The sequence below is a fragment of the Lissotriton helveticus genome, chromosome 6, assembly GCF_964261635.1.
Source record: "Lissotriton helveticus chromosome 6, aLisHel1.1, whole genome shotgun sequence".
Classification (NCBI taxonomy): Eukaryota; Metazoa; Chordata; class Amphibia; order Caudata; family Salamandridae; genus Lissotriton; species Lissotriton helveticus.
The window spans coordinates 2,091,813,474-2,091,837,397 of NC_136067.1; positions in this window are offsets into that span (position 1 = coordinate 2,091,813,474).

The window sequence follows — 23,924 nt, forward strand, 5'->3', positions numbered from 1 at the left end:
CCCCATCCCCCTGGGCCACAATTTTGTGGGAGGAGCGCAGGCAGCCGCCCTCCCCAATCCTTATTAGGCCAGAGAACCCCATAACTGATGCCAAATATATGTTTTGTTTATAAATGGGAGGAGTGTCATGTGGTCCCCTCCCTGAGCCTTAAGAGGCCAAGAGGATCCCTTTTCCCAGGGCCAAAGCAATAAAATATGGACGGGAACTCATGTGCCACCCCTCCATGAGCATCCTTAGGCCCTGAGGGCTTAATCCCCCAGTGCATTATGTATTTTAAAGGGGCAAGAAGCCATGTGGCACCTTCCTCAAAACCTCCTTAGGTCCTGGGGACTCCATACCCAGGCCTTTTTAGGTCTCGCATGCGCTGCAAGGCAAAAATACCTTTTGTGATTGCACTGGCTTTTCAGCCAATAACGTGCCCGCGTGCCATTGCACTCAAAGGCAGCACATGCTCATGTGGCAATTTATTTGTGAAGCGATCGCCGCCATTATCGCTCCCGCAAGTGAATCGCCAGGCTCCCCTCCTCCCCCTGCTGCGCTTGCCTCGCCCTGCTGCCGTGCGCGCTCTAAAGAATAATAGATTTCAAGTAGTGGCACGGTCAACATGAACTACTTGAACTAGAACAATAAATGTGCAACTGCCTGAAGATTTAAGGCATTGTTAGCGGCCATCTTAGAGTGGGTGCATTTCAGTGGGAATAGTCGCATCTTAAGAGTGGCTAAAAGCCCCTTTGAGCAACTCTCGAGCAGCTCATGGTTACACAATGTTTACATACAAACCTGGGTCTTTTGGAGAGGGTGTGGCGTTTGGCAGACTTTGGAACGTGGGAACCCGGTTGGAGTCTCGGCTCAACTTTCTGTGATTCCGGGCAAATCACTTAATCTACCCGTGTCTTAAAAAAGCAGAATGCATCTTTCTTTTATGCAGCTGGGTATCATGTAAAGCATTGCAATATCTTGGCTCAAGTTTGCGCTATATAAAAGTGCAAAAATATGTATAAAGGTAATTGGAGACGGCTGCAATGTTTACTTGCATTGATGTGGCGGAGCTCCTCAGTGAAGTCCTCTCCTCTGTCAACCGATTCTGAATAGGTGAAGGGCAGCAGTCACTCTGGCTTCCACGAGAGAAATCTATTGATCTAATTCCCTGCCTGTAAGAGTGTAGTGGCCTCCTCGCGATTAAAATATACTTCAGTCCCCAGAGAATGGGGAATATGACTCAGGGAACAGGGCAGCACAGCCCCCTCTTTTTTATTAAATAATTTGGACCCCAGGGGAGGAAGTCCCTTGAGCCGAATATGTCTCGGGAGTGGGCTGTATGTCCCCTCCCCATATTATCTAAATCAGGTCCCAGGAGATGGGGTCTTCATTGGCAGAAATGGCTTGGGGAATGGGTCCAAGAAGACCAAGGCATATCTGGGGGATATATATTTTTTTTAAATAGGCACAAATTATTTTATCATATACAAAAAAGCCCTTGTTGTACATCACACATCAACTCAGAATTTTAGGGGTTCTTCTTTTTAATTCGGGGGAGGGTCTAGTACCTACTTATTAACCCACATGGGTGTGTATTTAAAGGTAAAAGTAGGTCATGTCCTAAAGGTGATTCTTATAAGTGTGAGAATAAAAAATGTGTGTTTAGTAAATGCCTCTGGTAAGCCAAGGAGCAATTGGCAGGTGCCCACCAACTTTTTTACTTTCTCATCATCGCCACGTTCTCAAAAAGGAACGAAAACCAACACCCAAATCTGCGTAGGAAAGAAATGTATGTGCCCTAAACACTATTAACTGTGTATGCTACACATCTAAACATATTCTTTAATGGCAAGAACTGCTTGGCAGGTATGATCAATTTCCTTTATTAAAGGAAAGGCAAATGTGAATATGAAAGAATGTGATATATGTACGTGTGTGAGAGTGTATGTGTGCATACTTGTGAGGGTATACATACAGGCATGCTTTCTATTTATGCTAGTAAATTTAACAATAAGAGTACCTAATAGTAATTGTTTTCAAAAAACAAAGTTCACAGACACAGCCCTCACTCTTTAATAGTATCAGGCTGGAAGTCTGTAGAAGTTCAGGAGCTTAGTAACACCGAACATTCTCTAAATGCAAGTGCTCACCAGCTTCCAAACCAAAAATTGGAAGGTATGTCAAAACAATTGTGTTACCCAAGCCAAAAGATGTAGTCATGGCAAAGGGCACTGCCTCAAACAACTATCCTGTTCTAGAGACCAACCATACTTGTTTAATGTAAACTTTACGAGACACATAAAAAAGACTGCCCATGAGCCTTCCTTGAACACCCCAGTGCTGAGGCCAGCATAAATGCCTGTCCCTTCATTTTCAGGCTCTTTAGACATATTTGTTTAAAGTATAAGAATGTAGCAGAGAAATGTGCAGGACATTTCATGCTACAGAGTTTTGTGAAAAAGTTGTTTTGTGAACTCGAGTGAATAAGATCTACAGAACAAAGGTTTGAAGATATTTATTAAACTAAACAAGAACATATAGAATTTCTTTCACAAAATTGAGGCCTGAAGGTTTTTTCCAACTCTTTCAGCAGACACGTTCTTAATAGTCCTAAGACTTTCACAAACATATTTATTTGATGCAATAGAATTGTGGAAAGCATGGCAAAACTTTACAAAGTAAAGCGGAAATCACAGGCCTGGTACCTTCACAATAATATCCCTCAACATTCGCGGGAGAGAAGGTGGTGTGTCCAAAACATTAAAGAGTACCTTGGACAGTAAAATCTCGAGAAAAATAAATGCTGTTTTTATTACTCAGTTGTAAGCATGCTGAGAACAAGATCTTTTTGACAGCAAGTATTATAGGGCTGCTTTCAGATAGTTGCATAACAAACACGCGTAAGTGGTCTATGGCCTTAAAAACTCATGTTGATCTGCAGGTATCGCACAATTTAATGGAACACTTGGGGGAACTGGGTTTGTTTGAAAATTACTTTGATGTGACCATTATAGTTCTCTAATATAGCAGGTTGTGGATGTACATCATGTCTAGACAGCATTTAAGAACTAAGACTGTGTTTGTTGTACACCATGGCAAGCATTTCAATCACGTAATAAACATATATGTGAAATATGTGTGTCCACATAGTGACCATATTTATAACACAAAGTCTAATCACCAGTGTGACATGCACTGTAAAATGTTTCAGTCAGACAGTTGTACACCAGACCTGAGTCACAAAGTCAGCGGTGGTGAATATCAGGTGGGGCTGTATTTCCTAGATCGATATGCTATAGTTAATGGTGTGCTGACCACTTTTGAATAAAACATATGTTTTTATTATGGCTGTTCCCACTGCTATGAAGCACATGAGTTTAATAGTCTGTTGGGTAGTCTCTTTGAGCAGCTGTTCCTCTGGACCTAGTAAAAGGCACATTATAACAAGAACCATGGTACTGTTGCAAGATCCTTGTGGGAGCATGTGCAGCTAAGTATTGTAACATCAAAAGAAGAGCTTATGTGTTTTACCAGAAGCAAGGAATTGCCGGAGCCTATTGAGCCCTGTGATGCCTTACGTGGGGGTTGTAATAATGCAATTAAGTCTGCATTGGTAGTAAACAAATAAACTGCTATGATTTCACAAGTCTGTATCCTTATATAAACAGCATGAACCAATGTCTGCTAGGATATGCATACATCATGTATTAGGATTTTAATGACCACAATGAGAACTTCTGCCTAGTTAAATTTATAGTATACCCACCAGGAAGGACATGTGCTAAAAGCAAGCAGGCCAGCAAATGAACACATGTTGATATGGAACGGTAATCACAAGTACTGGGTGTAGAATAGAGGTGCAGGAGCCTTAGAGAAAGTTTACAAGATTCAAAGGATACATGTGATATATAGCACTTTGAGCTGCCGTATTGGGTGGAAACTGGTGAAGCACACAGAACATGTGCTTGATATCCTGACATCAGTTAGAACATTTGGGTTCTGCTACACGGTAAGAATGGGACTTAAGGAAAAACAAGACATAGCAACTGGATGCTGAAATGAAAAACATACCAAACCATATAGATTTAACACCCCACAACAAAGCCAGGTTATACTCAACAGTTCACTGAACTTTGTAAACTAATTTTGATAAGGGATGGAGGAGAAAATAAGCTGACTGGATATACTTCTGACTCTGAAACACCACAGCCACCACCCACTGAATCATTTTTACCATCCTCAGTCCCTTTGGTTGAACTGTTGTTGATTAAAATGTCCAGAGAAAAATACACTGCCTCATTTAATGAGAAATGAGACTTTGTTTACAATGGAGAACTCGGGAAAGGATCTAAAATGTATGACCTACACTTTGGCATTACCCACCCCTAGACTCTAACACAGTGGAAAACTCCTAGAGGCTGGGAAAGTTTTATGCAGGCATTTGTGAAACAAACATGTATTCTTCCATTGTAGGTAACAATACAATCAGAGATCTTCTAGGCTCTTTGACAGATCCTGGCTGTCACCTGTTTGCAAGCTTAAAGAGTCCTCTGCCAATTGTTATTCAGCCTCATTCATCCATGCCGACATCACCTTTCTTCCCACAAATTGCACCACTTAGGACTGATTAGTATTTAGCTCTGGAACCCAAGTAAAAACTTTAAAAGATAAACACATCATAGTTACCTACTTAGTATTTCATTAACTGGCATCCCATAGAAAATACTTCATTTTTAGGTATATGTCTGTGGGTATATATATTTCTATGTGTGTGTCTTTTATTTTTCAAATTCTATTTTACTTTTTGTACCTTATTAAATAAATGTTTAATAATACGTTTATACAACCTTTGAAATAAAAACCTTTTACTTTTCCGTCTGTCCTTACTTATTTTGAATCACTTGGGTAGAAGTGGTGTGGGGTGAGGTAGGGTGGGATGATGTAATCAGTGTAGATGGTTTAATATTCGATAAGCATAATAAAATTATTGCACAAAAATATCACAAAAACCCATAAACACATACTTTAAAAAACTGTAAATAATGACAGAGTCATTACTGAGCCATCAAAACTGTGTTTTATGTTAACGCTACAAATTAAAGGTGCAATGTAACAGCAGATCAGGTTAAATTGAGTACACTTTTGTCAGAGTGTGTGGAAGGGTTCTAGTTACTTTTGCTGTGCCACATGAGTTTTCTTTTACATATTTGGTAACCAGACAGTAATGTTTTAAAAGGTCATCCAAGTAAAGTATCAAGAATTTTCGAAACCCTCTGACATTTTACAATAGACAAAGGGCCCACCACACGTGAGTGCCAGAGTTCCTGGATTGGCACTTTACTATATTCAAAAACGTGTCTATTTTTTTTTTCCAATTTCAAAATAAAGGCTTTGTGTATATGCTATGTTCAGGAAAAACTGAAACACTCTCTAAGACAATTGCTTAGTCCGTAGCTAAAAACAAAGCAGCTCAATGAGTTCCTTCCTTATAGTGGGGGTCTAGGTTAAAAAATAAGAGGCCTTTCACATCAAATATTTGTAGGGAGTGTGTCAGAAGATAAATATTCTAAATAAATTCTGCAAGAGGTTGCTTAAAATGTATTTTGACTTCTAAGTTTCCATTTTATAATGACCGCTATCTTCCATATCAGTAGTCAGGTCAAAACCTAACAAGTTGTATCCAGCCCTATTTCCCGCTTTGCCTACAAAAATACCAGAGTCCAGTGAATGTTTTCCAGTAATTGAAACCAGACCAAGACATTCCTGGCAAAATTGTTATCTTCAAAGCTTGGACTTTGCAGGAAAGCCCCATTGTGGACCAGTGATGCGTAAGTGATGTCATAGTTTTTAAAAATGTAATAGACACGAGATACAAATTCCACCAAAGACAGTGTTGTCAACAAGGCCTATAATGATGAGCTTTGGAAGCTGCACAAAACACTATTTTTTTTTCTAGGTCAAACGTGACCTACGAAGTTAATCTCTCAATAGTGTGATCAACATTTGATAGTTGCCAAGCTTAAATGAGTGTTAGCATGACGCTCATTCACACTTTGCTTGCTTTATGAATAAACTAGACCAAAGTATAAACTGTTTCCATTGTTCAGCATCTCCTGCGATGAGGCAAAAGGCAGCATTTTTGCAAGAAAGTTTAACCTTAAGATCAGCTCCACTATGAGTAGTTTATCATGAATGAGTATGGCCAAGGAGGTCAAACTGCTTACTTCTAGATGCCAAACTGGCCCTTTTTATGGAACCATTATTGTAGGCTTCCAATTCCAATTCCATGTATCTTCATAGTCGGAAGATGTGTCCTTGTATACCGAAACGCCAGAAAGTTGGGTATGTACAGTGTCATTGCAGTAATTGAGAATACTCTTCATATAGGCTCTGTAGCATACTTATTATGCAATGACATATAGGCTCGGTAGTATACATATTATGCAATGACATATAGGTTCTGTAGCATACTTATTATGCAATGACATATAGGTTCTGTAAGCATACTTATTATCACTTAGGGTAATGAGATGGCCACCTAGAGTATTGTCTACATGGTTAATAAAAATAGTAGTAATGGGGTAAGAAATTGTTGCTATTCTGGTATACGTATCTATATTGGTCCCATTTTCTTTTGTGAGTTTACCAATCAGGTGTAAAGGAGTATGGTTGAGATTTATATACATGTCTGCAGAACACTATAAGTGTCAGAGGTGCTAACGCTGCTAGATGTAAGACCTCCATGAAAAAGCAGCTTTCAATGCTGGTCTGTGTGGGCATGAGGGAAACAAGTCTAACTCAGACTTGGAACATTCTCCAGAGGCACAGTGTACAGAGGCCATTGCTATTGCTTTGTGAGTGGAAAAAACATTCACATGTGCAATGGTTTTCCTGTTCTTGGAAGACCTCTTTTGAAGTGCTAATCTTTTGTGCGAGACGTTCTGAAGTGTGCTTAGTAATAGCTGATGTAACCAATTACACCACATCATGGGGGATATTTGCAGCAACTGCAGTAATGTCACAGTCATAAATTAAGCTTTCCCATATTTAAAGGCCACTTCCTGTGACTGATCATCAATAATTGTGTTCAAAACTTCCCAACGAATGGCTATGTAGTGAGGCATTGCATACTGTACATTAACAAAGGTGCTATTGTCATCCCTGTGAGGAAAATTGAATTTTGCCTTGTCATGTGTCCCTACGTGTTCCCCATTATATGTTATATGTGCATGATCGATATGCATATTTACCCCCATGCCCGAATAAAGACGCAATTACAGTTGTGTCCACCGTTAGTATGCCAGTTATCCAGTCCTCCTGAAAGCAACAAGTATTAGGCCTATGTTGCCAACGTTTTTACATTGTGCACGTTAATTCATCGAGTTGTCCCCGTTTTCTAGGCCTCAAAGGGCCCGGAGACCAGATCCAAGCTCAAGTCTCCTGAAACTGCTCCGAGGAGCGATACAGCCCCTCCCGCATCCCTGACCCTTCGCTTACTTTCTGCCAAGCAGCGCGGTGCCCGGCCTGGCCTGCCTGCCTGTCTGCCAAGAAAATGTTATGCCTCTAGTTATCAGTTCAGCTCCCCGGCTTCACATTCCTAGCTAATGAACTGCATAAACATCTTCAGCTACAAGTCTAGTCTTCCTGTCTCCATGCAAGAGAATTACTGAATTAATGTCCATAGAAGATTCATAGCACACGCAATACATCAAGAAATATATGCATGCACCAGCCTTGGTGGCGGGTGGCCTTTCCCCTGATGACTTTTAGATTCTATCAACATGTTCTCCAAACACGAGATATCAGATATGCTATAGGTACATGTCGTCCTGACATCCCAGACTTTAGTCTCCTCTTCTAGTGCAAGAGTCAGAGCCCCCAGCTCTCCCCGGTTACACGTCATGGCCCGTTTGCGCGCACCACTAGGTTAAAGGTTCCAGCTGCCCAGGTAGCCCCCTCCATGTATCCACCCATTTATGACACTTCTGTGACGTCTACATCACATGTCTTCGTGCACGCCCTGTACACGCCTTCTTTTCATGCCCATATGTTCTTATCTTTCGTTTGTCACTTGTTACGCCTACTGTATTCAATGCAATTGTACTGTTTTACTTTATATACTATGTAATGTTGATGAGACGTTGCAGCTGCCATTCAATTCCAGTCCATGTCATCCTTTTCCTGAGGCTCGAGCCATCTGATTAAATCCCGTTTGACTCAGACACCTCGGATTCTGCCTCTTATTTATTGAGCTATCCCTTTTATTTAATGCATAGAAAAATAGTACCGGTAATTATTTATTTATTTACCACATAAATGGCGCCCGAATAGGAACGAGCCCCTTCCCCACGCGCCGGCGATGTAACGCAGGCCCCCTGACCCTTCTACAGCCGTGACGGAACCCCTACTGTGCACGTGCAGATATTTCTGCTTCAAGTCTCCCTCAGGCCCACGGAGGAGACGGACGGAGACTGCGGTCCTGCATCCAGACGAGGCGGTGAGGAAGGCGGGTCGTGCCGACCAGAGCCCAAGCCGAGAGTGCAAGGTCCGAGGTATCCGGAGGCCCACCTGTAACCGAAGCCCCGAAGCCCGAAGCGCATGCGTAGTGTGTAGCAGTAACCAGACGTCGTAGCAGTCCAGTAGCAGTTCAGTCCGAGGCCTTCAGTTTGCTTCCCGGTGAGTACCGTTGCTGGGGGGTATCTAGACGAGTGTTGATTAATTTGTGCCCGGTCCTACGGGTTTGGGTACACAGATCCGGTCCGACGTGTTCACTTAGGTGGATACGGTATGACGTGTCTCTTTAGGAGACCGGTATGTTCTGTACTGTGTTAGCAGTGCATCCAGTTTCTGTACTGTTTTAGCAGTGCATCCAGTATTTCTAGTAAGTCCGTTCTCGAGAAATTCAAGTGTTATGTTTTCAATGTATCAGGTAGTATCTGTTCGAACTGTTATTAATGTGTTTTCTTATGTCGTGGTATGAGTGATTGTTTGCTATCCATTACTGTGTTTATTGTGTATAGTGTTCAAGTTCAAGTACAAGTTCAAATATGCCGCTGTTTTCGAAGTTACATCAGATCAAAACCAGAAAGGGTTACTCGAAGAATCAGTTCCTGTCCCTCCCAGGGACAGTCCTGGACATTTTATGTATCACAAGCATGGCTTAGATGCCGTATTGTATCTAGATTTATGGGTGGATTACACCAAACATCTCGAAGAGAAATATAGATGGCCTGTTTCAGGAACATGGGATGCCGAGTGCATCATGAGAGTAGAAGAAGCATTATGGAAAAAGAAAGCCAGACAATCCCAGAAAGATGCCATAGAATTATGGCGTAAAGAATCGCATAAGAGAACCGAAAAAGAATTAAGAAAAGCAGAATTAAGTAGGGAATCTTCAGAAAAAGCCCAAGAAAGGGAATTACTAGAAGAAGGTGAACGAGTTAGAGCAGAACAATCAGATAGACAAAGAAATGCCCTTATTAAAGGTATGTATCCTCTTCTCGCCGAGGGATTGCCGAAGGCGACCCCGGAAGCACCCTGTAATTTACCGCCACCATTGGTCCCGACTAAGCTGCGTCATAAACCGACAGCAGCCGAAATTTTTCTTTCTTCCTATTTAGACGACACTGTCCCAGAATATGCTAACACGAATCCTGCTCCGCCTGTTCAACTTCCACATCCTGTTAATAATGTAATTACAGTTCCTCCAGCCGTGGGTCCCGGGAATCCTGTCCATGTGCCAGTACCCCCGGACCAACCCACATTACGTACTCCTACGTTACCAGTTCCGTTACCAGCAACCGCACACTCAGTATTAACTGACGCTTCCAGTCTCGGAGGAGTAGGGGAAGGTATTACTCCTATCACCCCGCCTCAAACGAAGCGCCTGACACTGAGAGACGCAGCATTACAGCGTACGCCAAAAGTGGCCACGTACGATGCACTCAAGAAGTACCTTACTGATTGTAGATATGATCCAGTGCCAGGTGAAGATTACATGATATTGCATTCCGTACGTTTACGACGAGTTGCAAACTTTTTGACTACCATGTCAGATATGAAAGAACATTTAGACAGAATATATCATTTTATCCGTACAGGGGAGAAACCAGAAAGTATTCACGAAGCTATGGCACATAGGAAAGTTGAGACTCAAGGCATGATTTTGCAATTTCTAATAAATTGTTTAATAAGAGAACAAGATCGTCCTGATAAAAATCCAGAAGAGATGAAAGTCCTGACAAGATGGAGTGACAATATAGCAGACGGAAAACACAAGACGCAGAATAGTATAGAAACTATGTACAGAAAGATTCGTAAAGAAATTATAAGCATACACGAGAGGGAGAAAGCAAGAATAGTATCAGAGAAAGAGAATGACTCTTCAGACGAAGAGGTAGACGACGAGAATCCCACCAGAATAGCGTATATAGGTAGGACGAGACTTTCTGATAAACACACACGCCTAGATTACAAGAAAGTTTTTCCTCCTCCCGTGCCAGAACAGTGTTCTCTTGAACAAGTATTCCAGGCTACAGATAAAGTTCTGAAATTACGAATAGGTTACAGTGAACTTAGTACCATGCATGAACAGGAACTAGCCCGATCAGCAGTCCGATGGACTAGCGATTCCACCACGTTTCCAGACGAACTGGTGGCTCAAATGTTTCTGAAGCTGCCCCCAGCCGAGCAGCGACTGGTGGGTATGTACATGATCAAGCACCTCATTACACAGTACGAGAGTCAGCATTCTGAGCCAGGTCCGTTATATAATGTATTGAACGAGTTACTCCTAAACCGATGGAAAGGTCTAGGTACCGATTTAATTAGTGTCATTTTAGAACAGCGCCACAAATACAGAACGTTCCTGACTCCGCATTTTGTTCCTGTTTCACCCCCATTCTACATAGACAGACAGAATCCGTTACGAGAAGTGCATCCTGTTAAGGGAGCGGGGGGTGACCTCGAACGAGTATTTGTTTACACCCCTATCACGAAAATAGAACTACTAGAAATGAAAAAGTTAGTGCCCTGTCACGATAAAGATCCAGCAGGGTTCCACCGAGAGTTAAAAGACATGCTCCGTATGGGAGAATACACGTATCCTGATATTATTAAAATGCTAAAGGTCCTGTTGCCTGCGGGCATATATGAAAAACTTAAAGAAAAAGAATGGGAGGTGGGAGAGAAAAAGATTGATTGGACCGCATTAGAGAACGAAGATAAAACACGAGTTCCAGGTACTGGTCTTGGGGCTAAAGCTAAAGAATTGCCCGAGCTGTTAATACAAGTCTTGCCAAGATTACTAGCCACGAAAAAGGAAGATTGGGATGCCATCTCAGCCTGTAAACAGAAACAAGACGAAGAAACTAGTGATTTTTATTCCAGATTTGAGAAATGTTTCATTATTAATAGCGGTCTGAAAACAAGTAGTGAGTCGTATCCGCATCTTTTTGTTACCAAACTAGTTGAGAATTCTTTACCACAAGTTAAAAATCGAGTATTAAAAGTCGAGAGTACATGGCAAGCTAATACCCCGTCCCAAATGCTCCAGATGCTACAGTACCACCAGAACAGAATCAGGGAAGAGCAAGAACACGAAAGGAGACGTATGAAAGATACGAAAATGAAAGTACTAGTTGCACAGTCTGTTCCACCAGAAAGTCAGAAGAGGGGTACGAATCAAACTAGTCATTCTGCAGCTCCTGTTAAAGGGACATGCAATTACTGTAAACAGCCAGGTCATTATATAAACGAATGTGTAGTTCTGAAACACAACATAGCTACAGGTAAGACGAAAGAGAGACCGCGTCCTCTTAGACAAGAACATGTTCCGCAGAATTTGCAACCACCGCAGAACGCACAACAGACAGTTACAGCACCGCAGCCTATAGCTGCCACACAACACGTTACACAGCAGATGTACCAGTATGCACAGTCGGATTATCCAGAATATCAGCAGTATTCATGAAATAGCCTAGAGAGGGAGGTTGGCTTGCCTCTCATCGAGGTTCCTGTAGATCAAGAGGGTCCCTATGTACACAGTCAAGTATTAGGGAAAGACAGAAAGTTTCTGATTGATACAGGGGCAAGTAGGACTACCATCAGTCATGACGAGGTTCCAGGGGCTCCGCTCTCAGGCTCTAGAAATGTTTCCCTGGGATTTTCAGGAAAGTCTATGGTAATGAAATATCGATACCAGTTTCCCTAGAAGTTGGTCCATTGTCCCGAACTACAGACTTGTTACTTACGAAATCATGTCCGGAAAACTTATTAGGTATTAAGACATTGAAAGAATTAGGTGCTATCATTTGCTGCTCTCCGGAAGGAGTGAGATTGTTTTTACGTGATTTTAAAGGTCATTATGTGTTACGTGATTTTGATCCAAGATTACTGAATGTACCACAGCATTTATGGGTGCAAGGTCCAACTGATGTAGGTTGTATGCATATTACACCATACCGTGTCACTCTGAAACAAGGTGTTGTATTGCCACGAATCCGACAGTATAAATTGCCACCTGAGGCTGTAGCAGCCTTATCGAAAATTATTGACGAGCTCATTGCTCAAGGAGTAGTTGTAGAAACTGACTCCAATGTATGTAATTCTCCTATCATTCCAATTCTTAAACGTACTGATCCAAATGCACCCCCAGTTTATCGATTAGTGGTTGACCTTCGAGAACTCAATAAATGTATCATACCCCAGTACCCAGTGGTTCCAGATATCTCTTCCCTATTGACTGCCATTGATTCCGAAGCAGAGTTCTTTACTGTTATTGATCTCAAGAACGCATTCTTTAGTGTCCCCATCCATCCAGACAGCCAGTTCCTTTTCGGATTCTGTTTAAATGGAAGAAGCTATAAATTCACACGAGCACCTCAAGGTTTCACAGAAAGTCCTAGTATTTACAGTCAAGCACTTAAGAGACAACTAGACAGTATTCACATGCCAACTGACACTGCCCTGCTCCAGTACTTCGATGATCTACTGATCACAGCCCGTACAGAACGTGACTGTGAACGTGCGTCACTGACAGTCTTGTATTTCCTGGCAGACATGGGGCACAAGGTGTCCCCTTCGAAACTGCAATTCTGTGTTCAACAAGTGGTATACCTTGGACACTTGTTGTCCAAGAGGGGTAGACAGTTGACACCTGACCGTATCCAGTTAATAGCACATCTTCCACAGCCCAAGACACAGAAGGAGGTACGAGCTTTTATCGGCCTCACTTCTTACTGCAGACAATGGATTCCTCAGTATGCATATCTAGCCAAGCCACTGATACAGTTAACAACACAGGAGGCAGCGACATCGACTGTCCTCCCTTGGACCCAGGAACATACACTTGTTTTTAATGAGTTAAAGAAAGCTTTATGCCAAGCACCTGTTCTAGCGACACCGAACTACAGTAAGCCTTTTACGCTTTTTGTTACTGAACGTGATGGTACAGCATTATCTGTTCTCACACAAGATCAAGCAGGACAGCACAAGCCTTGTGCTTATTTTTCTAGCACATTAGATCCAGTAGCCCAGGCTCTGCCTGCGTGCCTCAAGTCAGTTGCAGCCACAGCTCTAGCTATCAGACAAAGTGATTCCATAGTGTTAGGACACTCCCTGACAGTACAAGTTCCACACTCCGTGGAGGTTCTTTTAAACCGAACACAGACTCAACACTTGACAATTGCACGTTTAACAGGTTATGAACTGACACTGTTTCAGCCACATATAGAAATCAGACGCTGTAACATTTTAAATCCTGCTACACTGTTACCCTCGACTGTTCCAAATCCTGCCACACATGACTGTGTGGAAGTTATTAACACTATGACAAAGCCTAGACAAGACTTGACGGACATTGCATTACCTGATCCAGACCTGACACTTTACGTGGATGGTTCATGTATGAGAACAAGTACAGGAGAACTAGTAGCCGCGTATGCAGTGACTACTGAAACTGAAGTTATAGAAACACACCGCATTGACACCCTGTCTGCTCAAGCAGCAGAGCTCATCGCTCTGACCCAAGCCTGCATACGAGCCAAGAACCTGAAAGTAAACATATATACAGATTCACGTTATGCATTCGGAGTCGTACACGACTTTGGAGTACTCTGGCAAGAAAGAGGTTTCATGACCTCTCATGGAGCCAAGATTCAGCATGGCCCCCTCATTCAAGCTCTGTTAGATGCAATACATTTACCGACAGCCATTGCCATTATGAAGTGCAAAGCACATACGAAAGCCACTGATGTTATTTCCCAAGGTAACGATCTAGCAGATCGAACAGCCAAGCTTACAGCTCAGACTCCAGACATTCCAGTTAACATGACAAAGACAGACGTTCTAGTCCCGACAACTTGTATGACAGTTAAGGACCCTACACAAGATGTACTAGACATCCAGTCACATGCTACCCCAGATGAAATCAAGAAATGGTCTGAACAAGGAGGGGTCCAGACAGATCAAGGATGGTTGACAAAGGGAAAAGCCACATGGTTTCTCCCCGACTCTATGGTTCAAGTCATTATTAATACCGCACATAGTCCAGCACATTTAGGAGAAAAGGCCATGTTAGACAGTATCCAGAACCTTTGGTTTAACAAGCATTTACGAGCAGCAGCAAAACAGAAAGTGCGTACCTGCATGATCTGTTGTCAGTTCAATCCAGGTAAAGGTGTTCCGGTGGAACAAGGTGGATTCCATCCTCCTGACCACCCTTTTGAAGTCCTCCAGATGGATTATATTCAGATGGAGCGATGTTGAGGTTTCAAGTATGTCCTCGTAGTTGTATGTGCTTTGTCCAGATGGACAGAAGCATATCCAGTCCCAGATTACACTGCCGCGACCACTGCCAGGCAGTTGGTTCGTGAGTATTTCCCCCGCTATGGTTTGCCCAGGGTCGTGTATTCAGACAACGGCCAGCCATTCTCATCCGAACTCATGAAACAAGTATCCCTTCTGTTAGGGTACCAGTGGAGGTTCCACTGTGTACGACACCCCGAGGCAGCTGGCCTCGTAGAGAGACATAATCAGACTCTGAAAATCCGCATTGCCAAAGTTTGTGCCGAGAAAGGCGTAGATTGGTTGGTAGCACTGCCAGTCGCCCTTTTTTACATGAGAATGGTCGCTCACTCCCGTTCAGGTCTGTCACCCTTCGAAGTCGTTTTCGGTCGTCCCCCAAACATGTGGGGTACACCTATGCCCCGTAAGATTACAGATGTTGACAGTAATATGCTGACAGATTACCTAGCTTCCTTGATGTCTGCACTACTCTCTTGTCGTTCACAGGTCGCGGCTGCCTTTCCAGACAACACCCAGGTGAAACCGCACGAGGTCGTCCCAGGTGACTTCGTCCTCATAAGAAATTTTGATCGTTCAAGTCCGCTGGAGCCCCGCTGGAAGGAGCCAAAGCTTGTTCTGATGACCACAAGGACCGCCGTCAAAGTGGAGGGCCGCAAGGGGTGGCTACACTCCAGCCACGTGAAACGTTTTCATGGACTCCGTCCAAAGACTTTTTTCAAAGACTGCCCAGTTCTCAAGGACTGCCCCAATACTGACTCTAAACTCCCCCTGTTAGAGAAAACTCCGCAGCAGGAGTATAAACGCAAATTGAGGTCTAGTAAGTCAGACAGTTTAATTGTTTAAGTCCCTCTCGGGTGAAGCGGTTAGACAGGTTCCTGACATGTATAAGATAGACCCACATAGTGAGAGAGATAGAATCTCTAAGAGAATCCGTTATTGTAAAAATATGCGAAGTCGATGTATTATTACCCTATTGTTTATGTTATTTCTGAGTCTTACGATCACCTGCATAAGTTATGTTTTACATGTATTTTTTCCTCCTCTTGATTCACATGTACATCTTTCCTCTAATGGTACAGTAGAGCACACTTTTAGTGAACTACCTCCTCACGAGTTATCCTACCGACTTGCCATGCGCAACAATTCTTTCATCCGTATGTTACACTATTCACACCAGACCAGCAATGCCACTAATTGTTGGGTGTGTGGTCGACTCCCCCCTCTCCAGACACCGAAGGGAGTTCTGCCACTCTTTCCCTATCCGTTTTCACACAATGGTTCGTGTGGAGCATGGTTTACGTTAACATCATCCTCGAACGATAAGTCCCTTTTGAATAGAACATGTTTCCCAGACAAGGAGGGTCTTTCCCATAGAACAGGGTTAGATCTAGAAAATGAAGTATATGATCTAGGTAATTACTCCTCGAATTTCATGGTTTTGAATGTTCAGTCCGAGACTACTCCAGACTTGCCTGCTATTACAGTTCTACCAGCGAAAGGCGAGTTATGTGTCAGAAAGAATGGTTCAGTACATCTAGGACACAGTGATTGCACTACTGTGGTCGAGTATAGTGACAGTGGGAAATCTAATTTCAAAGCCTCACCTCATTCATATTTTGTATGTGGTCAGACCGCATATGTACGTCTGCCCCTAGATTGGGATGGAACATGTTACATTGCCTTCCTACTGCCACCAGTTTTCCTAGCCCCATCCGATTATCACAGAAATACACATCTAGTACACGTCAGACATAGAAGGGAGATCGAGTCCCCAATTATCGATCAGACTGAAACTGCCTTAGAACAGTATACAGACTTCAATAAAGGTTTCTTTTTCTTCATAGGTCCTGTCCAGAATAGTAAGCTAATACGTAGGTTAACCAGAACCCTTGAAGCAGTAGTGAATGAGACTACTTCCGCTCTAGGTAACTTAACTGAAGAGCAATCTGCTATGAGATTTGTCGTGCTTCAGAACCGCCTTGTTCTTGACGTCATACTGGCCGATAGGGGCGGAGCTTGTAGAGTCATCGGATCTAGTTGTTGCATTTTCATTCCTAATAACGCACCGTCTGTATATTCAGCTATAACAAGACTTCATAAAATAGCCCATCAGTTACACCAGAATCCAGGCACCTGGACATGGTCCGGTTGGCTCTGGAGTATAATATCTGCCTGGGGATGGAAAGTACTGTCATTCCTAGGAATAGTAGTAATGATCATATTCAGTTGTTGTCTCTGTTTACAATGTGGCCCAGCGATTTGCGGCTTGTGCGCTACCTCTTGTATTCCGAGTCCAAAGTCCCGTTCCCAGAAGATAAGAGACGAGCAAATGATGCTATATGAACAGATAAATGGTATCATGATTATTGATGTTTCCTGATGGAAACGTAGGGCACAAGGAGGGAATGAGGAAAATTGAATTTTGCCTTGTCATGTGTCCCTACGTGTTCCCCATTATATGTTATATGTGCATGATCGATATGCATATTTACCCCCATGCCCGAATAAAGACGCAATTACAGTTGTGTCCACCGTTAGTATGCCAGTTATCCACTCCTCCTGAAAGCAACAAGTATTAGGCCTATGTTGCCAACGTTTTTACATTGTGCACGTTAATTCATCGAGTTGTCCCCGTTTTCTAGGCCTCAAAGGGCCCGGACACCAGATCCAAGCTCAAGTCTCCTGAAACTGCTCCGAGGAGCGATACAGCCCCTCCCGCATCCCTGACCCTTCGCTTACTTTCTGCCAAGCAGCGCGGTGCCCGGCCTGGCCTGCCTGCCTGTCTGCCAAGAAAATGTTATGCCTCTAGTTATCAGTTCAGCTCCCCGGCTTCACATTCCTAGCTAATGAACTGCATAAACATCTTCAGCTACAAGTCTAGTCTTCCTGTCTCCATGCAAGAGAATTACTGAATTAATGTCCATAGAAGATTCATAGCACACGCAATACATCAAGAAATATATGCATGCACCAGCCTTGGTGGCGGGTGGCCTTTCCCCTGATGACTTTTAGATTCTATCAACATGTTCTCCAAACACGAGATATCAGATATGCTATAGGTACATGTCGTCCTGACATCCCAGACTTTAGTCTCCTCTTCTAGTGCAAGAGTCAGAGCCCCCAGCTCTCCCCGGTTACACGTCATGGCCCGTTTGCGCGCACCACTAGGTTAAAGGTTCCAGCTGCCCAGGTAGCCCCCTCCATGTATCCACCCATTTATGACACTTCTGTGACGTCTACATCACATGTCTTCGTGCACGCCCTGTGCACGCCTTCTTTTCATGCCCATATGTTCTTATCTTTCGTTTGTCACTTGTTACGCCTACTGTATTCAATGCAATTGTACTGTTTTACTATATATACTATGTAATGTTGATGAGACGTTGCAGCTGCCATTCCATTCCAGTCCATGTCATCCTTTTCCTGAGGCTCGAGCCATCTGATTAAATCCCGTTTGACTCAGACACCTCGGATTCTGCCTCTTATTTATTGAGCTATCCCTTTTATTTAATGCATAGAAAAATAGTACCGGTAATTATTTATTTATTTACACACACCACCATTAATATCCAGAGATGATGGATCTAATAGCTCAATGCTTTCATATGTTGTACTGTTCTTTAAACCCAACTTAATTTACTGATGCAAATAAATTCTATATTTAGGGGGGATTCTAATAAAAAACTCTTCTTCTCAGTTTACCTAAAAACAGTTGAATATCTGAATACATGCCAATGCTAGCTAGGGCTTTATTGATGGCATTGACCACCGATGTGACGCTTGGGAAACGCTTGGAATAACTCTACTGCCGGCTGCCACTTCATTGTATATTTAGCCCCGGCTCTAGTAAAGGTATTCAAGGTTTGGGGGTACTGGTTTTCCCAGAGGGAAACTTCCCAATCCCCTTTCAAATAAAAGTGCTTAGACAGTTTCATAGAAAAGGTAGAGATCCGATTGTTGGGGAAAATATCAGGTGACGCGTATGAAGGTGAGGTGATATAAAATGATGAGTATCTTTAGATTTTCAAGAGCTTTTAATTGTGATGTCCTTCACAGATCTCACACTCAGATGTTACATTTCTCGGACAAACCCAGACATTTTCTGAAAGCTTGCCTCTTTGCACTTTTACCTTTCTTTTTTAAAACCTTTTCATCCTTTCAGACACCACAAGTCCATCCCCACTATTTTTCCATCGCATTTTAGACACCCTAATGTGATCACCTTCTTTCAGAAGGGGTTTCTTTACTCTCGCCATGAATTGGTCACCATACATTTTCCTCCACACATGTAAAGCATTCCTCCATGATTCAGAATTGGGTGTAGACTTGATAGACCTGAGGTACCTAGCATTATAACTATTTAAAAATGGCTGTAATGCATCCACGTAACAGAAGATAGTGTAAACTGTGAAATCCCTGCATATTTTACATATTAAAGTTCTATTAAAACAATCTAGTACAGTTGCTTTCATTCAGTGTGTGTGATAAAATAATGAATTTAGTGCTGTTTTAATATTCTGTGAAACTGCTTTTACATTTTTTTCCAGTATCTCTAGGTTTTGAGGTGCTAGGCCTTTGCTAAATATGTATCTGGAGGCACAGATACACTTGCACCAGTGTTGTCTTTTAGCAGCTCAGCAAAAATATACTTGGATAGAACATGACAGTCGATATATATTGTGCCCCATTATTATGGTTAGCAAATTATTTGAAGGCAAAATCGATCAGGCTAGTCTATTGTGTCCGCGACCATTAATCTTTTCCTAAACAGCTCCCATGTGGGTTTGCGTAGAGAATATGCAGCTTCCCCAGATCCCTATTCCTTCATCAAAGGTCTCTCAACACCCCGTTTGTCAGCGCTGAACCACCTCACCGGTGCTTATCTACTTCCAAAAGTTCCAACCCCTTTTTTATCATAATAAAGCTTTTTCAACTGTGTATCAGCCATATTACAGATGTGCAATTCAAGGTTCAAGGTTCAAGGACACTTTATTCGGATAATGTTGTATCCATAAAAGCCCAGCTACACAGCAGATAAAAACAAGAGGGTCATAGTAAAATCCATTACCAACATACAGTATACAATAATCTTTCAATTTTGTGTAAAAATACATGGATAAATAAGGTAAAAGCTCAAGGATTATACATCATCTGGCGTGCTCGAATAGCAATTCTCAAAAAATGCCTGTGCGAAAAACCAGCTCTTCGTCATCCAGGGCAAGTAGTCTTGAATAAGCATTTTCCAGAATAATGGGCATAAACTTTTTAATATACGGAGTTAAAAACCACTTAATATACTTTAAATAGTATTTAAAAAAGAACAAGAAATGTAAAATAGATTGGCCACTCTGACCATCGCACGGGCAAGATAAGTGATCGAGGCCAGAGTGGTGACCAAGAGGAAAACATAAAACAAATTTGATGGTGCCTACCCTTAGGCAAAATAAAAGGCTCCTCTCCCAATGGCTCGTAGGCAGGGTAAGGTAATTAGACAGCGGATGCACAGGATGTTCACTGGCCATGTAGCAATGGACAAGAGATTTTTTAGATTCCTTTTCAGTTCTCTCCACTCTGTATAACAAATAAAGGGGCGCGCCTGAGCTCATTTTTTTAATAGACACAGCTGTGCTAGGATTTAGGAAGATCCTTTCCTTGTTAACGCTGCATAGGCTCTGGTACACCCCTGCTAGCCAGGGAATGTCCATCCCTTTCTCACATCCAATACAGTCACTATTGATCTCTCTCATTAGGGATGCGGCCTGACTTTTCCAAACGGATAGCAAGAAGAGGGCGCGGTGGGCATTAATAAAATCTTCAATGAAATTAAGGTTGAGTTCCCTGTGGTAAATATATTGGGGTGTAGAGATCGGGCCGCCTAGTAACTTCCGGCAAAATCGATTCTCTTCCTGTTGAATACAGGGACTTTTGGCAATGCCCCAAACCTCAGTGCCACATGTGCCTTGTTGGCACGCATTGCGCTTTAAAAAAAATGAAAATTGCTAAAATGGCACCTATTCTCTTTGCGCGTGGGAGCCTGAGAATCGAGTTGGTGGCCTTTCAGAACTCGCTCCTGGAGTGAGACTAGGAAGGATGCTTCAGTGTGCTAACTGCTTGTAACAAACAAAAAGAAGTAGCTGAATACTGTTGGACTTGGCCCTCTCTGCAGAGTCATCTCTGAACTTTTTGCCTTCCTCCAATATTCTCTCTGACCTGTTTTTGTTGGTTTAATGACTCTGGGCATTTTACCACTGCTGACCAGTGCTAAAGTGCATATGCTCTCCCTACTGTAAATTGCTATATGTGATTGGTGTCCATGATTGACTTATTTGGTTTACTGTCAGACCCCAGTAAAGTGCACCAGGAGTGCCAGGGCTTGTAAATACAAATGGTGCTAGTGGTCCTGCAGCACTGGTTGAGCCACCCACAGAAGCGGCCTAGTAAAATGTGTCTAGGTCTGCCATTGCAGAACCTGCGTGCAGTCTGGTAATGTCATGCTAACTGTGCAAGTACACCTACTTGCCTGTCCCTAAACCTTCCCTTAACTTCATATTAGTCACCCCTACGGTAGGCCCAAGGGCAGGGTGCATTGTAAGCGTAAGGTAGGACAGGCCCTGAAGTGTGGGGCATGTCCTAATAGTGAATTACAGCCATTTTTGTTTTTCACTATAGTAAGGCTACCTGTTCTCATAGGCCAGAATGGGCTGCTGGAATTATTACACTCTATAATCCCAGCAGGCTCAGGGAACATGGTAGAAAGTCAAGTTTAGTATGCCTGAACTCAGAATAATAAGATACTTCTTTTAGTAAAGTTTATTTTAATATCCTGTGTTTGCAAATGCTACTTTTAGAAAGTTAGCATTTGCTTGCCTAACCATTTCAGCCCGACTCTGCTCTTATGTGTATCTGCTGTCTGGGTTCTGTGAGTGACAGGGCTGGGGTTGACAGGTGGTGAATAGAGGGATTACACCAGAGTGGGTGGTGGGAGTGCCCCTTAACTCTGAATAGGGCTGTGCTCTGCCACCACAATGCTGGCTCCGCCCCCTGGGGAGTGACTGATGACTCTGCCAGACACCTAGTCCAGGACGTGGGAAGACTGTCAAAGTGCTCCTGACTGTACTTGTCATCACAATGCTGGCTCCACCTGCGGAGCGTCTGCTGTCCCTGCCCCACATTCTGAAAGGAGAAACCAGAGCCTGGAAAACAATGTGCTCAGAGACTGACTGGATTAGGCAAAGGCCCCCCTGGCCTGCAAGAACAAAAGAAATGTCCTCTAAAAGTAGGAGCCCTGCTCCTAAGAAATTAGATCCTGTTTGCGCTGAGAAGAAACTCTGCCTGAAGAGAAGGACCTGGGAAAGCTGCATGAAGGACTACTGTCTCTAATCCTGAGAGACTGGCCTGTGGTGGGTGCCTTGCTGCAAGAAGGAGAGAAGATAAAAGACTGAGAAAGACTTTATTTATTCAACTTGTGCATTCTTCTACAAAGATCTCCAAGGGCTTGCTTGTGAGCTTGCCCCCTGAACTGCGCCCCAGAAACATTGGACGCTAACCCCCTGAAAGAAGGAAGCTGCTGCTGGTGTGAACTTTTCCTTCAGCGCTGACCCCAGAGACCTGAGTGCATCAGGGAAGCTGTCTCGCACTCTGAGAGCCCGTGCAGTTCATCCCGCCGAGCAACGCGACTCCTGGACACCTGCAAACACAACTCACACCGCAAAGGCCTGCCCCGTCTGGCCCTAGCACAGTGAGCTGCAGCTACGATTCAGGAGAGCACTGCAAGAACGGACTGACTGGTCCAAGTAACGTGAACCTGAGCCCCGAGCCGTGGAACACACCACAAAGACTGCCTGCATTGGCGCTCACCCCCCCTCTTGGGAGAAACACCGCTGGATTGACTTCAAACAGCTGCCCCCTCTCCAGGACCCCAGGACTCTGCCCTTATGAGCCTGCGTCCCCCGGAGCACCGCCAACCAACAGAGGAGTGACCCTGTGGTCTCCGTGCCAACCCGCCCTCTGGAAGGCACCGCAACGTCGGCCCGCAGCGTTGAGCCGTCCGCCCCCAACCGCCAAGAGAAATTAAGGTATTGTGAGCCGTACGCAGTGTATGGATACATTGCTAGAAACTGTGCGCATCGTATTGCTGATTTTAAATGTTAAATGTTAAATGTCGTATACTTGTACAGCGCACAGCTGCCCCAGCAAAGGGGCGTCCCGGCGCTGTATACCGCTGGGGAACCCGTCCTGGCTTTCCCTGTGGGATGGTCCCTACTGGTAATCCCCAAGGTGGAGCCAGGCATCCCCGGCGTTGGTGGGGCCGTTGTGGAGATTAGGCAAGCTAATGCCCAGAGTTGCCGAGTGGGACCCCAGGTTAGAGTAGGCACCGAGGCGAGAATTGTCGAGTCCGCTGACCCTGGTCCACGACCCTGCCGCGTCGGGAATCGAACCCTGGTCCCGGGCCGACTTCTGCTCCCGGGTCTGCCGCCTCTAACCAATGAGCCACACCACTCCACTTTTAAAAACCTGAAGTGTGCGCTGAGAACTGTGCGCCTTCTGGTGGATCGTACACTGCGAGCTGTGCCTTTCCCTGGTAGCTGGAGCGTATGCTGAGAGCTTGTGCGCACCGTACCCTGCTAGTACGCCTCGCTCCGCCAGCTCTGACCTGTACACCACGTATGCTGGGAGTGTAACGAAGCATACCTGTAGAACTGTGAGCTGGGCCCAAGTGAAGGATACGCTGCGAACCGCGTCTCCTGAAGACCAGCGTACGCTTGATTCTGAACAATCAGTACGTCGCGCACGTCTCCCTGAAACAGTCCGCACCATACGCTTGCTCACTGGGGAAGCGTGAGGTATAGTGAGGCGCCTTCCGGAAAGGGGTACGAAACATACAAAGAGCGCTACGAGGCGCACAGACCTTAAAAGAAGTGAGAAAAACGTTCAACATTGCATTTAAAGAAGTGTGGCACCCCTTTTAAAGTATTGGGACAATTTTACAAGTAAATGGAACACTTATTGAAGCATTAAAGACTGTATCTAGAAACCTGCTCAAGAGTATCTATATAAAAAACTATATTTTTACAAACCTACAGTCTTGTATCATTGTGTGGAGGGTTGGTAATTTACTGTGTAAGGTACTGCAAATGTT